Here is a 22,453-nt window from a genome sequence, read left to right as displayed (position 1 = left end):
CCTTCTTCCCCGCCCTTTTCCCCTTCTTCCCCAAGCACCTCAGGAGCATATACGCTAAGCCTCCCGCGCTACCAAACCGGTTCTCATGACCTCAGTCGATCGTGGAGGTGGATCTCAGGTCCGTCACCGTGCGAGGCAAATTGTTCACTGAAATAGATTGTAGGAAAATCCATGGCTGTAATATCCTCACCAGGGTATACAATGAGGTAACCGACTGCGTAAGGGACTTGTAAACTCATTTTCCAGAAATATATGCCCACTAAAAAATTGATGCACACTATATACAATATACTAATTTTAGATTTACATTCTACTGACTAAAATTCATTATCTAAGTTAAAACCACTGAAATTCTCTACCAGTTCCATTAAAATGTTTTACCTTTAAGTGTGTGTGCTTCTCCTTGTTAATGAGGGAAACATGCCTATGCTCCTTCCCACATTTATTATGGGTGTGGTTGAACCTCCATATATCCCAGACCACACTTACAACAATATTTTGAAGGCATCTGTTTGCATGGGCTCATATTTCGATGGTAATGAGGAAGAACCAAACTATTGGGGAATCATTTTGAAGTTTCACGAGACATGAATGTTGGATAACGTGTGGACAGTGGACTCCGTTATTTCACTATAAAAAAATTCAATTATATTTGACTTTAGAGCATCTCATCACTTTAATCTACTATTACTATTTAATATGATAAATCAATTTTAAAATCACAACATTAAATATTTTTATTTAGGTTATAGGTATTATCTAATAATAATAATCTAATTTTGTGAAGTCTTACTAGCACAGCACAAGAAGTTGAGGATGGGCCTCCTTAAAAATGTGTGGTTGTACCTTGTGTTTACAGGGTTGGTTGTACCATGTGTTAGGGGGAGGAGACATGTCAAAAAATCGGTTCATCTTAGTGATGGTGTCGAAGAGGCCGAGTGTGATCCCTGGGTGACTTGATGGCTTAGATGCCTCTAGCTTAAATGCCCCTAAGTAGCTGCTTCTCACACCACAGGTAAATCGTGGAGGATGCAACTTAATAATAATAATAATAATAATAATAATAATAATAATAATAGTAATAATAATAGTAATAATAATAATCTAATTTTAAAGTTATCGAGTTAAATATTAAATTAATTTATGAGACTTTCTTGTTTATAGGATAAGTGACACATTTTCTTGTAATAATTTGATTAGGTATAAAAATATATATACTTCCTATATATATATATATATATATACCATCAAATCCATTAATATATATATTTCTTAACAATCCTATAATTTTAATATATATATTTCTTAACAATCATATAATTGATGAAATGAGATCAATACTAGTTTAAGAGTTAACCATTTAATATTCAAATCCAAAACATACAAATGATCTAAAAAAGTGTTGTGTAATTATATGAGTTTTGGAGTTTTTTTTAAATTTACCGTAAATACTTTTAGTTAAATTGTGATATTTTGTTGTTTAAAGTTTGTTTTTGACTAGATATAGGATTACTTACCATGAAAAACACTAAGAGTCATAGGATTGTGCAAAAATAACAACTAGCGATTTAAATCATTGGGTCAAATTTTAAAAAAGAATTTTACAATTTGAAGTTTTTTTTTTTTTCTTTTTGACTAGATTTTGATATTTTATTTTTAAACTGTTTTATTTATTATTATATATAATATATGTATTAATAAACCTAATGTGATGTTCGCCGAAAAATCTCTCACAAACCTAAATTACCTTCAGTGCCTTGTTATTCCAACACATCACCACCTTATTTTTTGCAAATTAGAGTGGAAAAACTTCAAAACATATAGCACATAGATGATCACTTTGACAAAAATTGTTTCCTAATATGTTTTAGAGTTTTTGGCTAAAATCTAGATTATGGAGAGTTAACAATTCAAACTTGTGATTCTAACAATATACAATCTATTTTTTTCGATGTGGTTCATGAACCCCGAAATTCTTTGAGTCTACCAAATATTTATAGCAAGAATATCTATCCAAAAAATTTATATGGGACTTTAGACTACCTTATCACTTCTTCTTCTTCTTCTTTTTCTTATCATCATCATCATCATCATCATCATCATCATCATCATCATCATCATCATCATCATCATCATTATTACTCAATTTAAAATTAAAATTAAATATCCTCTAAAAAAATACATATTTTTAACCATCAAATCAATTTATTGACATGAGAGGAGGCTCATTCTACAACCCAGATGTGTGATGTGTAAATATTTTTTTGTTCAAATTGGAGTTGACATGTGTCCCTTTTTATATCTATATATATATATGTATGTATGTATGTATGTATGTATGTATGTATGAGAGGGGTGTAAGTATGTCCATGTTCAAGGTGGAGTTGACACAAGCCTCATTTAAAATTAATATATGATGATCATCATCATCATGATGGTTAACGTCCACTGAGACCAAACTTTGGTATATTGGACATAAAGAAATGAATTATTTAGTTTGATTTAAGATTTTATTTCTATGCTCAAAAATCTTGGAGAGAAGCCTCTCGAATATATATATAAACCATCACATATATTAAAAAAGAAAACTTGATATGTTTGTTTAATTTAAAGTATTATAAAACATCAATAATTTATCTTAGTGGTCATACTAAGGAGAAATGGTAAAAATATTTCTTCCTCACTCTCAACCATAAATAAAATATTTCAATATGCACATAAAACAACATAATATTATATCAATTTAGAGAAATAAATTAGTTAAAAGATAGAGAAAACTATATACATTATATAAAGAAATTGAAACCTTTTTTTTATAGTTAAAACATTTTAAGTAGATCTCACTATTTTATGCTCAAATAAATTTTGATCCATTTTATACATTAAAAATGCAACATAAAATATGAAAAATTACAATTTATATATAGATATATGATACAATTTGTCTAGGTGTAAAAAAATTATTCAAATTTTCCACTCTAACAGAAGTTTTCACCTCAGGAGATTTGATCCTCTAGATCTATGGCTAAGATGGATTTATATTAGTTGATCCTAGAGGCTCATTCTACAACCTAGTATGAGAGAAATGTGTAATTATGTCTCTCTTCAACTTGGAGTTGACATGTATCACTTTTAAAATTAAATAAATAAAGAAATAATAATAAAAGCCACCATATATAATAATAATAATAATTAATATATGTGTTTGGTTTGTTTAACCAAAAATATTATAAATCATCAATAATATCTCTCTCGCCATATTGAGAAGGAGCGGTAAAAAAATTCACTCTCACTTTCAACCATAAACCAATCATTTCAATGTGCATATAAAACAAAAAAATCTTATGTTAAAGTAGTTAAAAGTTAATTCTACAACCCAATATGAGAGAGATGTCTATGTATGTCTACATTCAACTTGGAGTTGACATGTGTCCCTTTTAAAATTAAAAAAATATATAAATAATAGTTAAATAATAATAAAAACCATAAGATATAATAAAAGATAAAAATGATTATATGTGTTTGGTTTGTTTAATTAAAAGTATTAGAAAACATTAATAATCTATCTAAGTGACCATAATAAGGAGAAGTAGTAAAAATATTTCCCTCTCAACCTCAACCATATAAAACAACATAATCTTATATCAACTTTATAGAGAAATAAGAAGTTAAAAGTTTAAAAAGAAGTATATATTCATTATATAAAACAATTGAAAAAAAAAAAAAGAACTTTTTTGACTTAAAACATTTTTAAAAATATATCTATTTTATGTATGTATGTATGTATGTATGTATGTATGTATGTATGTATGTATGTATATATATATATATATATATATATATATATATATATATATATATATATATATATATATATATATATATATATAGATATATATATATATATATATATATATATATAATTTGTGATTGGACTAAAGCCAATTTTTCTCTAGCAAAGAAATAACATTTTCGAATTGAAAATTTATGAGATTATGTACATTTGAGCAATATCGGAGTATTTTCATTTTCAGGGTTCTTTTCTTCTAGCTAGGATGTCTCGCTATAAACTTCTATTGCATTAATTGCTTCTTCTAACTCGAAATACTCGAGACAGACCTTTAAATATACTACTACTTCCATAATTTTCTCTAACTTCAGATTTACATCTTTTAACTTATGGAAATGCTGAGAAGCTTTTTGACTCAAATCATCTAAACTAGAATGGAGTCCCTACACATGGGATTGTACTTTCAGCACTTCTTGTCATAGGTCATCTAAGTTTCGTGCTACACATGTTAGATATAATTGCTTTAGTTTTGAAGCCTTATAATCTTTTGGGGCTTCCGATCTATCGCTTTCTTATAATGTAGGAAATCTACGTCAGCTACAACATTCCCATCTTTGAATTTTCGTACAAAATTGCTAGGACCAAGTCTCCCTTCTAGGAGTAGAAGCTTTTTTAAATCTTTCGTTGCCTTTTCTCTAGGAAGTTTGTATCTCATGAACTTAATATCTCTGAGAGAGGCAATATGCAAACATTCTTGACATTCTGTATGTTGGCCCAAATGTTCCGCTTTCTCGATGCATTGACGTATTTGAAAGAATTGAATATTTTTATCAAAACTTGGACTTCTAGAGGCAATACATAATTTACATTGAGAGGATGATGATACTTGTGTTTTTCCAGATGCCTAGTGAGGTCTGAAGTATCATGGCTTCTAAGCGAGTGACTTCTAATAGGGATTTTGGGTATTGTAGTTTCATTCCTTAATCTAATGGTTGGTCCTCTACTCGACTCAGAAACAGATAATCTTTTAGGTTCTCGACTTGGAAAGTACCTTTGAGGCAATGGATGGTATTCTGCAGTCCACTCACCTTGGATTGTTAATTGAGAAAACCAGATTGTGATATGAATTACATTACGAGGTCCAACTACTACTCCTTCTGTTGTGGCTCTTTAAGTAATTTGAGGATTGAGTGATGGCAAAGTTTTCAAGACAAATCAAAAAGAAAACGATGGAATGTAACTGGGCAATATCATGCCAGAAAAATGGATGTAAGATTGAAGTAGTTCATTAATATGGGGATCAGTAGTTCGTTAATATGATCACATTTGTAGATGTGTAAACATTTTATTCAAAATTTTCACTCTAAAAGAATTTTTCACCTCAAAAGATTTGATCCTTATGAGCTCCTGGTATATTTGTGGTAAACATGGATCTATACTGGTATACATATTTCCTAACAATCAAATCCACTCATACATATCCCATATCTCTTAATTGACCAAATGAGATTAATACTCCTTTCAGAGACAATCATTTCATATGTGAATCTAAAACATATAAATGATCCAAGAAGGTATTGTCTAATTATTATTAGTTTTAGATTTTTTGGTTAGAACCGAGTCAAATTAGTTTTTGTTATGTTGTTTAAAAAGCATATCTGACTACATATATGGAGTCCAAACCTAAAAATCCCTAGCGGCTTTGGATTGTGGAAAGTTAACAACTCAAACTTGTGATTCCAATGAATCATTGGGTCAAATTATACCAAACAATTTTCCAAGAAAATATTCAAAAATTATAATAGTTAGACTCCCACATCCATTCCAATGAGTCATTGGGTCAAATTAAACAGAAAAATGTGCCAAGTAAATATTCAAAAATTATAATAGTTGGACTCCCACATCCAAAATAGAATTGTTGTGATTTTTTGTTCTTTAAAATGTTTCTTATATTGCACATACGGATTCATCACCATAAAATACCATTGGGGCACTTGTGATTCCAACAATTCACTATAGAAGGTTTTTAAAATTAGACTAGAAAAATATGCCCGGAAAAGCTTCAAATCGTATAACATCTAGACTACCACACCCAAAAAGGGATTGTAAAATAATATATGTTTTAGCCTTTTTTTGTTGGAATCCAATGAAAATATTTGTGGTTAAATTGTATGCACATATATATATATATATAAGAAGTCTAAGGAATTTTTTATGGAAATTTATCGAAAAGTTTATTAGCGTTCTAGAATCTTCCTTGTTTCTACTATGAAAACTATAAAATGCTTGAAGTTATTTTTGTAAAAATAGTTAAATTTGTAATGATTTTATATAGTATATATAAAATTTTAATTGTATTTAAGCTAAAATAATTTTATGACTAACAATTTTTTGAAAAATGGAAATTAGTGAATTTATGTTTTTTGAAAACAATGATCAAGCAGCCCACTTATGAATATTAGCACCTAAATTTTCCTTGCAAGAAGTGCATAAATGTAGCTCACCTCATATTATGGAGAGTTAATAACTCAAACTTCTGATTCCAATAATTGTATTTTTATTTTTTATGCAATCATGTTGTATTTGTACCAGGTAAACAATAAAGCCTCAACCTAAAAGTGTTCAGAGAATTGAACCCATGCCCAAAAATGTACTTTAACCATTGAAATTGGACTAATTAAATGACCCTCAAAATTAACAATAATCTATTATATATAAACTATATTTAATACAAATACTATTAATAAATTTAAAGTATTATATATCAATTTCAAATTATAAATTTAAGGTATTATAAAATTCAAACACATTACTTTTTTTAGGTTCAAGTGTGATGTCAAACAATTATGGGTAAAAATTTTCATATTTAAAAGAATATATATTAATAAATTATTTTTTTCCATTTATATAGTTTAAGAAGGAGTTTATCTATTTTTTTTATAATATTTTTTATTTAATTTAATTTTGAATTTTTTTAAATGAGATTTTTTTTCCTAATTCAAATATATTTTAAAATAAAATGTGAAACTTTAAATATATTATAAAATGTGAAACTTTCTTTTAAGTGACATATCAAACAATCAAATAATGGAGGAAAGTTTAAGTACAATTTTTCATATTTAAAGTGAGATATCAAACAATCAAATAATGGACTAAAGTTTAAGTAAAATTTTCGGTATTTGAAAAATTTAGGTGTTAACTAATTTGATCCCTCCCATATGTCTGTTTTTTTTGTTTTTTTGTTTTTAAAATGAATTTTATTTGTTTACTAAATTTTAAATATAATTTTTTATATTTAAAAGAAATTCATATTAACAAGTTTGGTCATTTTTGTTTTATACATTTTAATTTAAAATAGATTTAACTTAATTTATTCATTTTTTAAATGTTTTATATATATAATTAAATTTGTTTTTGTGTTATTTAAAATGGAGTCACCTTTTTAATATTTTTATCTAATTATAATTAATATTTTTTATTACTTTTTATTTTTTGTTATTTTATTTAATGCATGATACATCTAAATTATTATGTGCCCATTCTGATTTTTAATTCATATAACTTTTATATAATATAAATGATTTTGTGCCAATATAATTCAAACAGTAGACATTTGCTTCTTGAAATATGATACCGGACCAAAATTTTAAGCTAACTCTTCGGCAATGCTTAAAAAAAGGGTTATTATTTTACTTTTCTGCAAAAATTTTGATGGGTGCCTAGCTCATTTTTAGGACTTCAAATCACTCAACATCTTCTTCACTCCTAGGTACAAAACAATATAAATCCACATGGTGTTGACCAACCAACATTCCATGGGGTTTGCGTTTGAAAGGTAACTATGGGGTTTGCGTTTCAAAGGGAACTATCCTAATTTAATAGATAGGAAATAAAATCTATTATATTTAAATAAAATGATTTTAATAATACATTTCAAGTTATTAAAAAAAGAATTTTATCTTAAGTTATTATTTTATTAATTATAAAAAATTAGTATAAGATTAAAATATATATACATTTTAAAATTTATAATAAATGGTTGATCTTGGGATTCAGGTCTATTTTTCTATGAATATTTAAATATTATGATTTACTTATATTATAGTTTGTTTATATCAATGTTCTAAAACTTCAAAGACTTAAAATACATTCCGGCAAGATTTCAATTAAAATTGATCATAAAAATGGAAAAGGAAAAACCGTCTCTTTGTTGTTCGTTAAAGCCCGTGAATCTTGCCTGTTGATGCGGTTAGAGATGGTGCCCTATGTGGACATCTATGCCTACATGTCATTTCATGGCCTGTCATTTCTCCATCCAGGGCTATATAATTGTCACAACACTACTCGTCCTTTCACCTCTCATTTCTTTTTGTTTGCAAATCTGGGTTATCTCTTGCGAGCAACAAAAAAAATCTGCGAAAACAAATTCGGGGAATAAGTTAACGATGACAATGATATGGAGAGCTATATTTCTTGTTACATTTACGTCTTTTCTCTGTTCTTGCGTTGCGGGTAAAATTCTCATCTTCAAATTGAATTCATATTCATGGAAGGCAGATCCATTCTGGTCGGGATCCATTTGGGGGAGGACTGGTTGTGTCTTCAATTCCCAAGGGATCGGAACCTGCGATTCCGGTGATTGTGGAGGAAAGCTGCATTGAAGAGGCGAGATTCAAAATATAACGGCAATCACAAAAGCAGACTTTGAACCTCTGGGTGGAATCGCGAAGCCTGACATTTTTTCAGTTACATTGGAGAAGGGTTACAATCTTCCAATGTCAGTGGTTGCAAGCTATGCCGCCAATAATATCAGTAAAAGCCGTCCCTGCGAGTCGATGGAGTGCAGAGCCAACGCGGATGTGGTGTGCCCGAAAGACTTGCAACGCTCATTTCGATGGATATTTGCCAAGTTCGCCCGCGTTCAGCGAGGCATTTAAGAAGGCGTGTCCTCGTGCGTTCCCCTTCCAAAGTAGCACCGTATGCTCTCCTTCCACGGCTTCCTACACCCTCATCTTCTGCCCTCGCCGTCCTTCGCCCTGAATATGTAATGCATGCATTTTCTAAGTTTGGCTCCCTTGGTGCGCTTCTCAGCTACTTCATTACTTCCACTCCAAACCCATTTCTGAACGGGCTCGTTATGTATTCGAATGCCAGAATAAGAGGTTGCATTACATGGTTATGACTGCAAATAATGTGTGTGTCGCACCAGCCATGGATATGAATTTGCTGCTGCATAATGGAAGATCTTAATTTTTTTTTTGTCTTTTCTAATATCTTGAAACACAGAATTTTGTTTACCGCATCAAACACCAATCACAAGTGAAAGGGGACGATATAGTACAGTGCACACTTTTTTTTTTTTTCTTTTTCTTTTTGTTTTCACCTTCCAAAAATTCGTATATAGTTTCGTTGATACACGTTGTGGCTCTAATTTAACCTCTAAATTAGATGACAACGGTGTAGCTCTAGATCTAAATCAATTTTTTTTTTAATATACACATTAGTAGAGAACACATAGATTTATTTTAATCACAGATTTAGATTGATTTATCTTCAACACATAGATCTATTTTAATCATAGATTTAGATTTAGATCTAGATCTATCTTAAGTACAAATTTATTTAGAGTTGAAAATGGATAAGAATTGAGAGATCAAAACAAACTTACATATCAAAAGACTTTATCTTTTTCGGAATTAGATTATTTCTGATAAAAATTAATCCACATTTTTTAGAATTTGATAAATTTAAAAAATTATATTAAAAATAAAATAAATTACAAATTTCCTTCCATTTAAAGAAAAACTAAATTATTTAATCTTTAATTACTTTTTCTTATAAAACATATACTTATACATTTTGTCTATATATTTCATATTGAAATATATTATTCTATGATGATGATGATGGCTAAGACCAAACATTGGTCTATCGGACCTAAAGGAAAAAATTATTTATTTTGATTTAAGATTTTATTCCTATGCTCAAAAAGCTTGGAGAGAAGCCTCCCGAGCTCACTATAATTTTGACATTGTAAAAGGCTAGGAAGGTCAGTGTTGTAACAAAGATTGTGAAACTGAGATCTAATGTGGTTATACTTGGGGCACTCTAAGAGGAAGTGGTTTTCATCCTAGATGTTCCTATTGTCACATATATGGCAGATCCTTTCCATCCATGGCCTTTTAGAAGCTGCCCGATGAGCTGTTTCACTAAGGAGCTCATGAGAATTCATTCTAATCTTTGCTATATTAATTTTCTTCTTTGAGCTAGTTAAAATAGAGAGATACTTTTGATCTTCTAGAGTGGGGTTGATAACCTTATAATAACTTAATTTTCTTTTTTTTCCTTCTTAATATTAACACTTTAATTAAGTTCTACACTAAAATATTGATAAGAAAATGTAACCACCATCCACCAACAATATAGTAATTAATTAATTAACTATAAAAACATTGGTTAATATCATGCATTATTTTTTTTATTTTTTTATCTTCTTAGAATCTAGAGGAGAAATAGATTTATTAGATTCATGTGATTTCTATACCATATATAAATATACTACTACATTAAATAATTTCCTCCTTAGCTAAAAACATTTATTTTGAGCTTTGAGCATTGGAATGTAAATTTTATATATTAATCCTCTGATCATATTATTACTAGAGTTTTGACGTTCATTTAACTTATTATATAAATTTAGAGGTTAGGCTTTGTAAACCCCATGCGAGAGAACCTTTTAGAAACTCACCGTCTCACCACCTATCATAATTGTGATTAATTACGATGGTTTAACTATCGTTTTAATCGAAGTGTCTAGATTTCAACCAAACAATTGACCATAGTAAAATGTAGAGGAAATAGTTTTTTCATTGGAATCTAGTCATATAATTTAAAGCAAGAATGTCATTTTTTGTTAATTAAAATATATTTTTGAATGCATAAATAGATTCAACATCCAAGAAAAGTACATGACAAAGCTTACATTTTAATGGGAATTGTTTCTATTCAAAAACATGTCAATGAATCCAATCTCCTTGTGTCACACTCATCTCAAAGGGTAATTATTTTCTAAAATCAGCATCTACACATGGTTAATGGGTGAATGCGTGAAGATGGTTTACACTTTTGGGTCAAATGTGGTGAGAAAATTTCAAATTTTACTCTTTTATCGAATTGAAGCCCTCAAAATCCATATAAGTGTTGTCAATTTTGATTTGAAGTAAATACACAATCATGGAATGGCCAACACCAACCAATGTTCAAGAAATACGAAGTTTCATGGGCATGGTCTTGTATTATAGCAGATTTGTCTAAGGGTTTTTGAATATGGCAAACCATATTACCAAGCTCCAAGGAAAGAACAAGAACTTGATTTAGACTAAAAAATGTGAAGACTTGTTCCAAAGGTTAAAGGTATTATTAACAACAAGGCCAATTTTGAAGGAACTAGATATGGAGAAAGAATGTTTGGTTTGCACTCATGCCTCCAAGGAGGGTTGGGCTACATATTGGTAGCTAACCTTACATGGTTGGTTTGTGAGGAAAACCTAATTATCACCCTTTTGTAATAGAAATTGTTATTTAAAGTCTACTTTAATTTAATTTTAATTTAGATATTAAAATTAATTTAGAGAATTGCCTGGTTCTAAATTTAAATCAATTGTTTTAATATACACACTAGCATAGATCTATCTTAAGCACATATTTATCTGGAGTTAAGTATAAATCCATATTAAGCACATATCTATCCATAATTGATAGGAATCAAAAAAAGAATTACATATCAACAAACTTAATCTTTTTTAGAATTTGATAAATTATGATTAAAGTAAATCCATATTTTTTAGAGTTTGATAAATTCTTATTAAATTAAATCCATAGTAATGTCTCTCCATGTGTAATTTTTTAGTGTTTAAATTTTATTTTTTAATAATTTATTTTTAAAATGTTTTGTACTAAAAATTGAATGGATTGCAAATTTTCTTCTATTTAAAAAAACTAAATTATTTTACCTTTAATTATTTTTTCATATAACACATATACTTACAGTTTTTATCTATATATTTCATATAGAAATGTATTAATAAATAGAAATGTATTAATCAATATTGATATTTAAAAGGCTTATTTAATTTCTACACTAAAATATTTAATAGAAAATGAAATAACTATCCACCACCAATATAGTAATTAATAAATTAACTGTTAAATACATTCGTTAATATCATGCATTAAAAAAAATAGAATCTCGAGGAGAAATACAGATTATAGAATCTCGAGGAGAAATACAGATTTATTGGATTACAATAAGAGAATAGAATAACCATCCACCAACAATATAGTAATTAATCAATTAACTATTAAATACATTTGTTAATATCATGCATTAAAAAAAATTAGAATCCGGAGGAGAAATAGAAATTTATTGGATTGCAAGGCAGAAAACTTGTTATATTAATGAGTGTGGTCTCTATACCGAGTGCAAATATACCATTGTATTAAATAAATTTTTACTCAGCTTACAACATTTATCTTGAGCATTGGATTGTAATAATTAATCAATTAATTTTTAAATACATTCGTTAATATTATGCATTAAAAAAAAAGTTAGAATCTCGAGGAGAAATACAAATTTATTGGATTACAAGGCAGAATACTTGTTATATTAATCAGTGTGGTCTCTATACCAAGTGTAAATATATTGCATTAAATAGTTTTTTTGCTTAGCTTATAACATTTATCTTGAGCATTGGATTGTAAACTTTATATATTAATTATCTGATCATATTATTACAAGAACAATTGTGATATGGGAATGGACAAATTAGATGTAGCAGAAAAGAAATCTTAAAGTCGAAGTTGATTTAGGGTGGAGAAGACTATATTTTTAATTAATTATTGAATTAATATTGCATATAAATCTCATAAAATTCTTTGTTATTATAACTTTAGCATTGTTCCAACCAACAAAACTATCTTCACATTTTGGAAGATCAAATGGCAACAAGTCTTACTTGGATTCCATTTGGTGAAATAATGTTGATACTTCTACATGGTTCCTATTCCTATTCATATAAGTGGGGTTCTTGTCATGCTTTTACCTTCCCTTATGGTAGAACGATGTTCAAGTAGACATGATATTATTCTTAATTTTTTTTTTAAATTGCTTTGGCTTTTGTTATAAATCAATAGTTTTTATATTTTATATTGTCTAAACCATAAACCCAAATACTCCCATGAGAAATTCTTCCATTTATAATAAGAAGATTATAAAAATTTAGTGAAACTTACCTAAAAGAAAATATCTACCATCCCATGAGCAATTCTTCCATTTATAATAAAAATTTCTTCCATTATAATAAGAAGACTATAAAAATTTACTGAAACCTACCTAAAATAAAATATCTACTAAAACGACTCTCCCCATTTCTAGAGATGAATCTATCCCCACCTAGAAGTGGATATTGATGGGGTTATCCCACAATTGGCCTCGATATTGCATATTGCATATCCATTATTTACCTAAACTTAGTGAGGCTTAACATTCTCATTAGGTGGGGGGATACCAGAACTATGAGAACTAAATAGAGAAGCCCAAGAACATTGCACATAATGATGAGGGTTGGATGAACATTAGCACATGATGATAAGGCGCGGGAATTCATCTGGTAGGTCCATGCACTCTTAAAAATAACTCTTATATGGTATGTACTATAGGGATGCAAACATTCAATCTATGGGAAATTAAGAGGCTTGGCAATTCACCCATACAAAGGAGAATTTTGATATAATGATAGAGGTTTGCGAGTTCATCCAGTTAGATTTACAAGGGATTACCGGAAAAAATCATATATGGTATGCACTGAGTAATGGGATGGGTATTTTGTTAGTAGCACTGCAGAAATGAGTTGATTAGAATGATACATTTTCATGTAATGATGAAACCGGTTAATTCATCGAGGAAAATTTTCCAAGGCCTACTCCAAAAGCTCCTATATGGTATAAATGAATTGTGAGATAGTTGTTATGTCAATAAAATTACAGAAATAAAGACAAAGATGAGGCTTGGGAATTCATAGAATAAAACATTTTCGAATGCCTATTGGAAAAATCTCTAATATGGCATGTACTTAATAATCACATTCTTATCATGTACAATTAAAATTCAAAGCATGCACTACTTAAAGGCCTATGAGTCTTTTCATCAGTTACCTAGCTTAAGTTCGTACTCCTTGAGAAGTTGATACTACCTCCTCTTTAAGAGTATTGTAGATCCTGGAAGAACTTGGAAAAATTCTCTGTATGCCTTTGTGAGGGCTTGGGAAATATGCCTCTATTTGACAAGGGGAAAGTCCTATAGTTTCATAAGTTTGTAGAAATTATCTTTGATCACTGTAGCGAGGTTAATATCCCTGTAAAGGTTGTTTGTCACTAATTTCCATCTTATCCAAAAGTTACCTAATGACTTGGGAAATTTAATGCCACTTAGGTTGCTGAGATTGTCTACAAGTCCAAGCTTGTCAATGCTTCCTCCTTCCATTTGCAAAATTCAGCAATTAGAATTTTTTGATATTTCACTGTGCAGTTCTTTGAAGGACCTTCCCCTAGAATTTGATCAACTATCAAACCTAAAGGATTTGGACATGAGAGAGTGCCTTGGTCTGAAGATCCTACCTAAAGCATTAACCACAGATTCATTGTTGGATATTTTGGTATATGTCTATGGAATGGATTGGAAAGATGCTTTTGTCATCTTGTTAGAACTTGCAAGTCCTAATCTCATAAATCTCACAAGCGATTCAAGGTAAGGAACTTGCTTAGATTTGCTACCTTCAATAAATTCGTCAATGGTTTTGTTCTTTTCATTCTTCATATTTGTATCTCAACTTAATTTTAAGCGGTGTTGTCCATCAAAGTCTTTGATGAGAGCCAGCTTTGCAAAAAAGTAGAGGAAAAAAAATAATTAGAAAGTAAGAAAGTAAGATAAATCAATGTGTTAGCTCGTAAAGATAAAGGTTTTTTTCAGATCACTACCTTCGGTTAATACAAGTTTTGATGTATCAGGAATCTAGCCAATGAGGATGCTCTTGCTAGATCATCCCTAAAACTTATTCTCTTTTCCCTGCATAAGCATTGAATAATTATTTGTTCAATTTACTAAATTTTAAAATTTAATAAGGAAGCATTTTTATCAGCATAGCATCTCATCTTTCTAACTTTTATATTTCTGGGACATTACTATAGGTTCAATGGAAGAACAAGGTTGGTCTCAAATATATTTTTCTAAGGTGAAAGCTTTGGCTTTGTTCTTTGATGCAAGTCAATACTTTCTCCCAACATTTTTACATACCATGCCAAAACTTCAGGTGCTTATCATGTACAATTACAATTCAAAGCATGCAATACTTAAAGGCCTATCAGTATTTTCATCAGCTTAAGTTTGTATTCCTTGAGAACTTGATACTACCTCCTCTTTATGAGTACTGTAGATCCTGGAAGAACTTGGAAAAATTCTTTGTATGCCTCTGTGAGGGCTTGGGAAATATGACTCTATTTGAAAAGGGGCAAGTCCTAGAGTTTCCTAAGTTTGTAGAACGACGAAGCATAGATGATCACACCTTCAGATTTCAATTATGCCTGAATGGCATCTCTAAATATCATATAAAAAGAACCAAATTTTGAAAATAAAGAATCCAAAGCTAATACAAATTGAAGATACCATTTAGGCTCAATAAAAAATCAAAGATGTATTTTGCACTATATCAATTGACCATGGTTTTTTATTTTAACAAAGGGAAAGTTATCTGCACAAGAATTTTATAATAGTTGTACATAGACGTAATTCCTTTACATGCTATGAAAAAGTGTTTCTTTGGTTTATTTTTAAACTCTTTCATTTAAACTTTTACATATATAGACATATGATAGAACATTTGCTAAAGCTAAGAATTTTTTTTTCTATATACAATGAAGAATGTGTAAAAAATGAAGCATGTCCAGCAGAACGAAGTTGTTAGAAATTAATTAATGGAGCAAAGAAATACATAAAATATTGTGGAAAAGCAAATACAAAAATGCATAGGACAAGAGAGACACATATATACGTGGTTCGCCCAATTTGGGCTACGTCCACGAAGAAACAGTCAATCCTTCCTTTTATATTATACAACAAAATAGAGACATACAGTCTACAACAGATCCATTATAATTTCCTCTTCACTCTCACACGGTCTACTGTCTCTTTCTTGCTCATAATAATAATACATATCCACAACAAAATTTCCTCATAAGTTCTACCATAAGATCATCTGCCTAATGAATGACCCATATTGACTACGAAATTACATTATCTCAGCTTCCCCCCTTAGACCCCCCAGGCAACAATAGTGGGGAGGCATGCCCCCCCACACCCCCTCCACACGTCGAGGATTGGGATCTAGAAGCGGCTGAGACAAGACCTCTGAATCAAGAAGATAGTCAGGCTCCACATCCAATCGAAGGTGCAGAAGCAAAATTGAGTAATATGATGCAATATAATTATTCTTTCACTTGCACAGTCCAGCATAAGAAAAAAGGATAATTGCAGTATCGAAAAAACAGAATGGCAAACTGATACGTTATTACACAAAGCAACAAAATGATAAATTGATGGTTTACACTTCTGCATGTCCTATAAGGAAAGCTTATGCTCAATGAAACAAGGTTTTGTGCACAAGTTTGTGTGCACTCCACCCAACTTTTACTCAATTGACTAGTGATATGTATTGTTTATCACTAAAATATTACCAATAATATTAGCAATAAAAGCGTGTAGTGCAAAGTGCAAAGATGCGCACAAAGAGAAATTTTGCACAAGATCCTTAAAAAATGGATATTTCATATATTTGAAAATATGAAGATAATAATTATTTAAAATTAAAATATTACCAATAATTTTGTACATGTCAACCACTAACTAAAATAACTACTTGCTCTAGTGGAGTCTAGCTTAGAGCATGTGTGGAGGAGGTGTGCCTAGATATAGCATGTGTGGAAGAAATTTTTCATACTTCATTGTGCAGAGCAAGCATGGGATGAGACAAAAATGTTAGAAAAATGCGGACCCCACTTAATTAGCTGTAGAAACAAGGAGATACACATTATTTATGACTAAAATATTATCAACAATATCATAAAATTCCAGTGTTTTCTTTGGTATTATTGCGATAAAAAATTATGCATTGTTTAATACTAAAACATTAGCCATAAAATCCTTTAGCGCAAAGTGTAGCTATCCACACATTGAAATCTTCATCTAGACAATGGACTTCATCCCCACTTCTGCACATATGCCTAATCTCAAATATATTTGGAAATATGAACACATGCACTATTTACAATTAAAATATTATCAATAATAGATACATAAAGTATACATTTTTAATAATAAAATATTAGCAACGAACTCCATCAATGCGAAGTGCTATCGTCCACACAATGAAGGCTTCAAATCTTCCTCCATGCAATGAATCAATTAAATAGCAATAGTATATGCATTATTTATAGCTAAAATATTAACAATAATATAAGCATACACAATGTTATTGGAAATATAAAATATGGAATATGTTTTGATACTAAAATACTAGCAATGAAATATTTCAATGCGAAATGCGAAGTTCCACACAATGAAAGCCTAAAATATTCTTTCGCACAATGAACCTTCTCCGTACTTCCGCACATACCACAAACAAAGCTTCTGCTCAATGAAATGGAGTTTTATATAGAATTACTTAAACAACATTAATATACATTATTTACAATTAAAATACTATCAATAATATAAGCATAAACAATGTTATTGTCCACATAATGAAAGCTTGAAAGCTTCTTCCACACAATGAACATTCTTCGCACTTATATGTGCCCTATAAAGACTGCCTATCCTCAATTAAATGTGTTTTTGTACAAAAATTTTTGTGCACTCCACACAACTTTTACTCAATTGACTAGTGATATGCATTATTTATAACTAAGATATTACCAATAATATTAGCAATAAAAAATGTTTAGTGAAAAGTGTGAAGACTAACACTTCCATGCAAAAGCCTATAGATAAACATTATTTACACTTAAAATATTACCAATAATTTTGCATATGTCAATCACTTACTAAAATATAACAATAAAAGCCTTTAACGTGAATGTATTTATCAATTAATAACGACTTCCAATGTCAATGGCTAACCAATTATGGGGTAGCTACTTCTTGATCCAATTTCATTTTGATGCTCAAGTTTCTCATCTTTTAAATCTTTAATTTGTTCTAGTAATTTTTTATTAAGTTTTTTTAAGTGCAAATTTTCTTATTCTTTTTCTGTTAGAAGATTTTAAGTGAAAACTTTATTTATTTCTTCTTTTTTAATGGCCAAAAGGTATTGAGAAAAAATTGGAGAATCTCCTGAAAATGTGCAGTGAAAAACTTTGATCACCATGGCAATATAGATGGAGTGTTTTGTGGGAAAAAGGTTGAGATCGAAGAATATGACTCTGATACCATTATAGTAAAAAAATATTGTAGTTGTTTGTACTTAGAATGTATTTGTACATAAAATATTGTAAACAATATACATATTGATCGCTCATAGAATAAATTTGAATGATAGTTACGATCGGGACCGAATATAAATACTAGACATAGTGCCCTTTCATATGAAGAGATTTGTTTCTTTGATAAGGTACACCTTTACACATTTTAATTAATTATTACTCATTATTATGTTTGTTACATAGTTAATTTTCCTTTTTTAATACTAATTTAGTTTTGTACTTTGAAATTGAATTCAATATTTTTTTAATTATTGTAATGTATTTATTCAATATAACAACTTCTCTCCCATATTGTTGTAAAACACTAAGAGTTTTTAAAACTAAGAAATATAAATTAAATATATATTCTAGGAATAAATCTAAAAAAATATTATTTAAGTCACAATAGCTATCTATATAATTAAATATGAAGAAAATTGAGGATTTTATTTCTGTATTTCCTTTTAATGAAATGATTAGGATTTTTTATATTAATATCAAGTTTCTTTCAAGGCTAGAACATTTTACAATTTCACCTAGATCTTCGACTATTGAGCTCAAACATGTCCAAAAATACTTTTTTCACTGCTACACTTCCTACATACTGTAAATCTTAATTTATATCATCTCAAAACCTTACAGTAAACTCCTACAACTGGTACATATTTGAAATACATAATTTGAAAAAAAATAGTGAAATAACCTACATTGATCAAGCCAAATTTAGGGTTAACATCCACAATTTCATCACCATCTTTCCTCAATTGCGTTGGAGCAGGGACCTGGGTAACTTCTGCCACCTCAACATTTTTCTTCAGTCCTTCCAAGGTTGTAAGTTAATTCACATCCAACAACTTTCTCATGTCCTCACCCAGGATGACTTATTATACACCTTTAGCACTCAAGGATTCAAGTCTTGCAAGATGGAGGTCCAATAGATCGAGATTTGTTTGTAGTCTGTCAGTTTCAGTTTGTAGCAGACAATTCTTCTCATTAAGGAGCAATAACTAGGCCTAAACCTCTATGACCCCCATTTCCTATTATTTGTTTAAGTAAGACAAAATGTGATCCAACATTGTAGAGTGGTAATCTAGATGATGGATGAATTCCTCCTTATCCAAGATAGGTGGCATCTCCATGTCTTCACCTAAGCAATGACCTTGTTTATTTTCTATGACCTTTGATATTCAGACTTGAAATTATGAAAAAAGAGTGATGATCATCCTAGCCTTATAAACTCATTCCCTAGGAATATATGTCCCCACTAAGAAATAGATCCACACACTATATCCAATGTACCATTTTTCAATGTACATTCTATTGACTAAAAATTCACTATCTAAGTTAAAACCATTGCAATTCTCTACCTGTGCCATTAAAATGTTTTACCTCAAGTGTGTGTGCTTCTCCTTATTAATGAGGGAAACATGCCTTTGCTCCTTCCCACATTTATTATGGGTGTGGTTGAACCTCCATATATCACATACCACACTTACAACAATATTTTGAAGGCATTTGTTTGCATGGGCTCATATTTCGATGGTAATGAGGAGGTACCAAACTATTGAGGAATCATTTTGAAGGTTCACGAGACATGAATGTTGGATGACGGGTGGACATTGGACCATGTTATTTAACTATAAAAAAATTCAATTATATTTGACTTTATAGGACCTTATCATTTTAAGCTACAATTACTATTTAATAATAGTGATAAATCAATTTTAAAATCACAACATTAAATATTGCTATTTAGGTTACAAGTATTATCTAATAATGATAGTCTAATTTTGTGAAGTCCCACTAGCACAAGAAGTTGAGGATGGGCCTCATTAAAAATGTGACCCAGGATCAAACCTCACATGGGGTGGTTGTACCCTATGCTAGGCGGATGGTGTCGCAGAGGCCATGGGTGACTTTGATGGCTTAGATGCCCCTAGGTCTCTACTCTTCACACAACAGGTAAATCCTGGAGGATGCAAGTTGAAAATAATAATAATAATCTAATTTTAAATTTATCGAGTTAAATATTAAATTGATTTTTGAGACTTTCTTGTTTACAGGATGAGTGACACATTTTCTGTAATAATTTGATTAGCTACAAAAGTATATATGCTTCCTCTTTATATATATATATATATATATATATATATATATATATATAAACCATCAAATCCATTTATATATATATATATATATATATATATATATATATATTTCTTAACAATCATATAATTAATGAAATGAGATCAATACTAGTTTAAGAGTTAACCATTTAATATTCAAATTGAAAACATACAAATGATCTAAATGAGAGTTGTGTAATTATTACGAGTTTTGGAGTTTTTGTGAAATTTACTGTAAATACTTTTAGTTAAATTGTGATATTTTGTTGTTTAAAGTTTGTTTTTGACTACATATAGGATTACTTACCATGAAAAATAGTAAGAGTTGTAGGATTGTGCAAAAATAATAATTAGTGATTTAAATCATTGGGTCAAATTTTAAAAAGGAATTTTACAATTTTAAGTTTTTGTATTTTTTGACTAAATTTTGATCTTTTATTCGTCAAAATGTTTTTATTATTATTATATATAATATATGTATTAATCAACCTAAAATACCTTCAGTGCCTTGTTATTCCAACACATCGCCACCTTCTTTTTTGTAAATTAGAGTAGATTTTGTTTGCAAATTAGAGTAGAAAAACTTCAAAACATATAGCACATAGATCACCACTTTTAAAAAAAGTTTTTCCTAATTTGTTTTAGAGTTGTTGGCTAAAATCTAGATTATGGAGAGTTAACAATTCAAACTTCTGATTCTAACAATATACAATCTATTTTTTTCGATGTGGTCCATGAACCCCAAAGATCTTTGAGTCCACTAAATATTTATACCAAGAAGATCTATCAAAAAAAATTTATATCCGACTTTAGACTACCTTATTATTATTATTATTATTATTATTATTATTATTATTATTATTATTATTATTATTATTATTATTATTATTATTATTATTATTATTATTATTATTATTACTATTACTATTACTATTACTATTACTATTACTATTACTATTACTATTACTATTACTCAATTTAAACTAAAAATTCAATATTATTATTTATGTTACAACTATTATTTAATGATAATAATTTAATTTTAAAAGTATAATAATATGATTAGTTACAAAAGTATATATACTTGTTTTTTAATAATCTTTCATATATGTGTATATATATAAATCAGCAAATCCATTTTTATTAATCCTCTAAAAAAATACATATTTTTAACCATTAACTCAATTATTGACAAGATAGGAGACTCATTCTATAACCCAGAATTAGAGAGATGTGTGATGTGTAAATATTTATTTATTCAAATTGGAGTTGACATGTGTCCCTTTTAATATATATATATATATATATATATATATATATCTCTGAGAGGGCTGTAAGTATGTCCATGTTCAAGTTGGAGTTGACACATGCCCCATTTAAAATTAATATATATGATGATGATGATCATGATGGATAAAGTCCATTGAGACCAAACTTTGGTCTATCGGACCTAAAGAAATGAATGGTTAAAGTCCTATGCTTAAAAAGCTTGGAGAGAAGCCTCTCGAATATATATATATATATATATATATATATATATATATATATAAACCATCACATATATTAAAAAAGAAAACTAAATATGTTTGTTTAATTTAAAGTATTATAAAACATCAATAATTTATCTTAGTGGTCATACTAAGGAGAAGTGGTAAAAATATTTCTCTCTCACTCTCAACCATAAATAAAATATTTCAATATACACATAAAACAACATAATATTATATCAATTTAGAGAAATAAATTAGTTAAAAGATAGAGAAAACTATATAAATTATATAAAGCAATTTTTTTTTCTTATATAGTTAAAACATTTTAAGCAGATCTCTCTATTTTATGCTCAAGTAAATTTTGATCTATTTTATACATTAAAAAAATGCAACATAATAAAATGAAAAAGTACAATTTATATATAGATATATGATCAAATTTGTCTTCATGTAAAAATTTTATTCAAATTTTCCACTCT

At 29.0% G+C, this 22,453-nt stretch overlaps 1 pseudogene; it reads left to right on the top strand.

The window, feature by feature from the left end:
* Window positions 1-8,235: 8,235 nt before the first annotated feature.
* Window positions 8,236-8,830, top strand: LOC149249836 (thaumatin-like protein 1; annotated as a pseudogene).
* The last annotated feature ends 13,623 nt before the right edge of the window (window positions 8,831-22,453 follow it).

Source organism: Pinus tabuliformis, chromosome 7, assembly GCF_031772625.1.
Source record: "Pinus tabuliformis cultivar Carrire ecotype Pingquan chromosome 7, CPIR1, whole genome shotgun sequence".
Classification (NCBI taxonomy): Eukaryota; Viridiplantae; Streptophyta; class Pinopsida; order Pinales; family Pinaceae; genus Pinus; species Pinus tabuliformis.
Note: the sequence above shows the minus strand (reverse complement) of the source record. Positions and strands in the feature narration are given on the sequence as shown.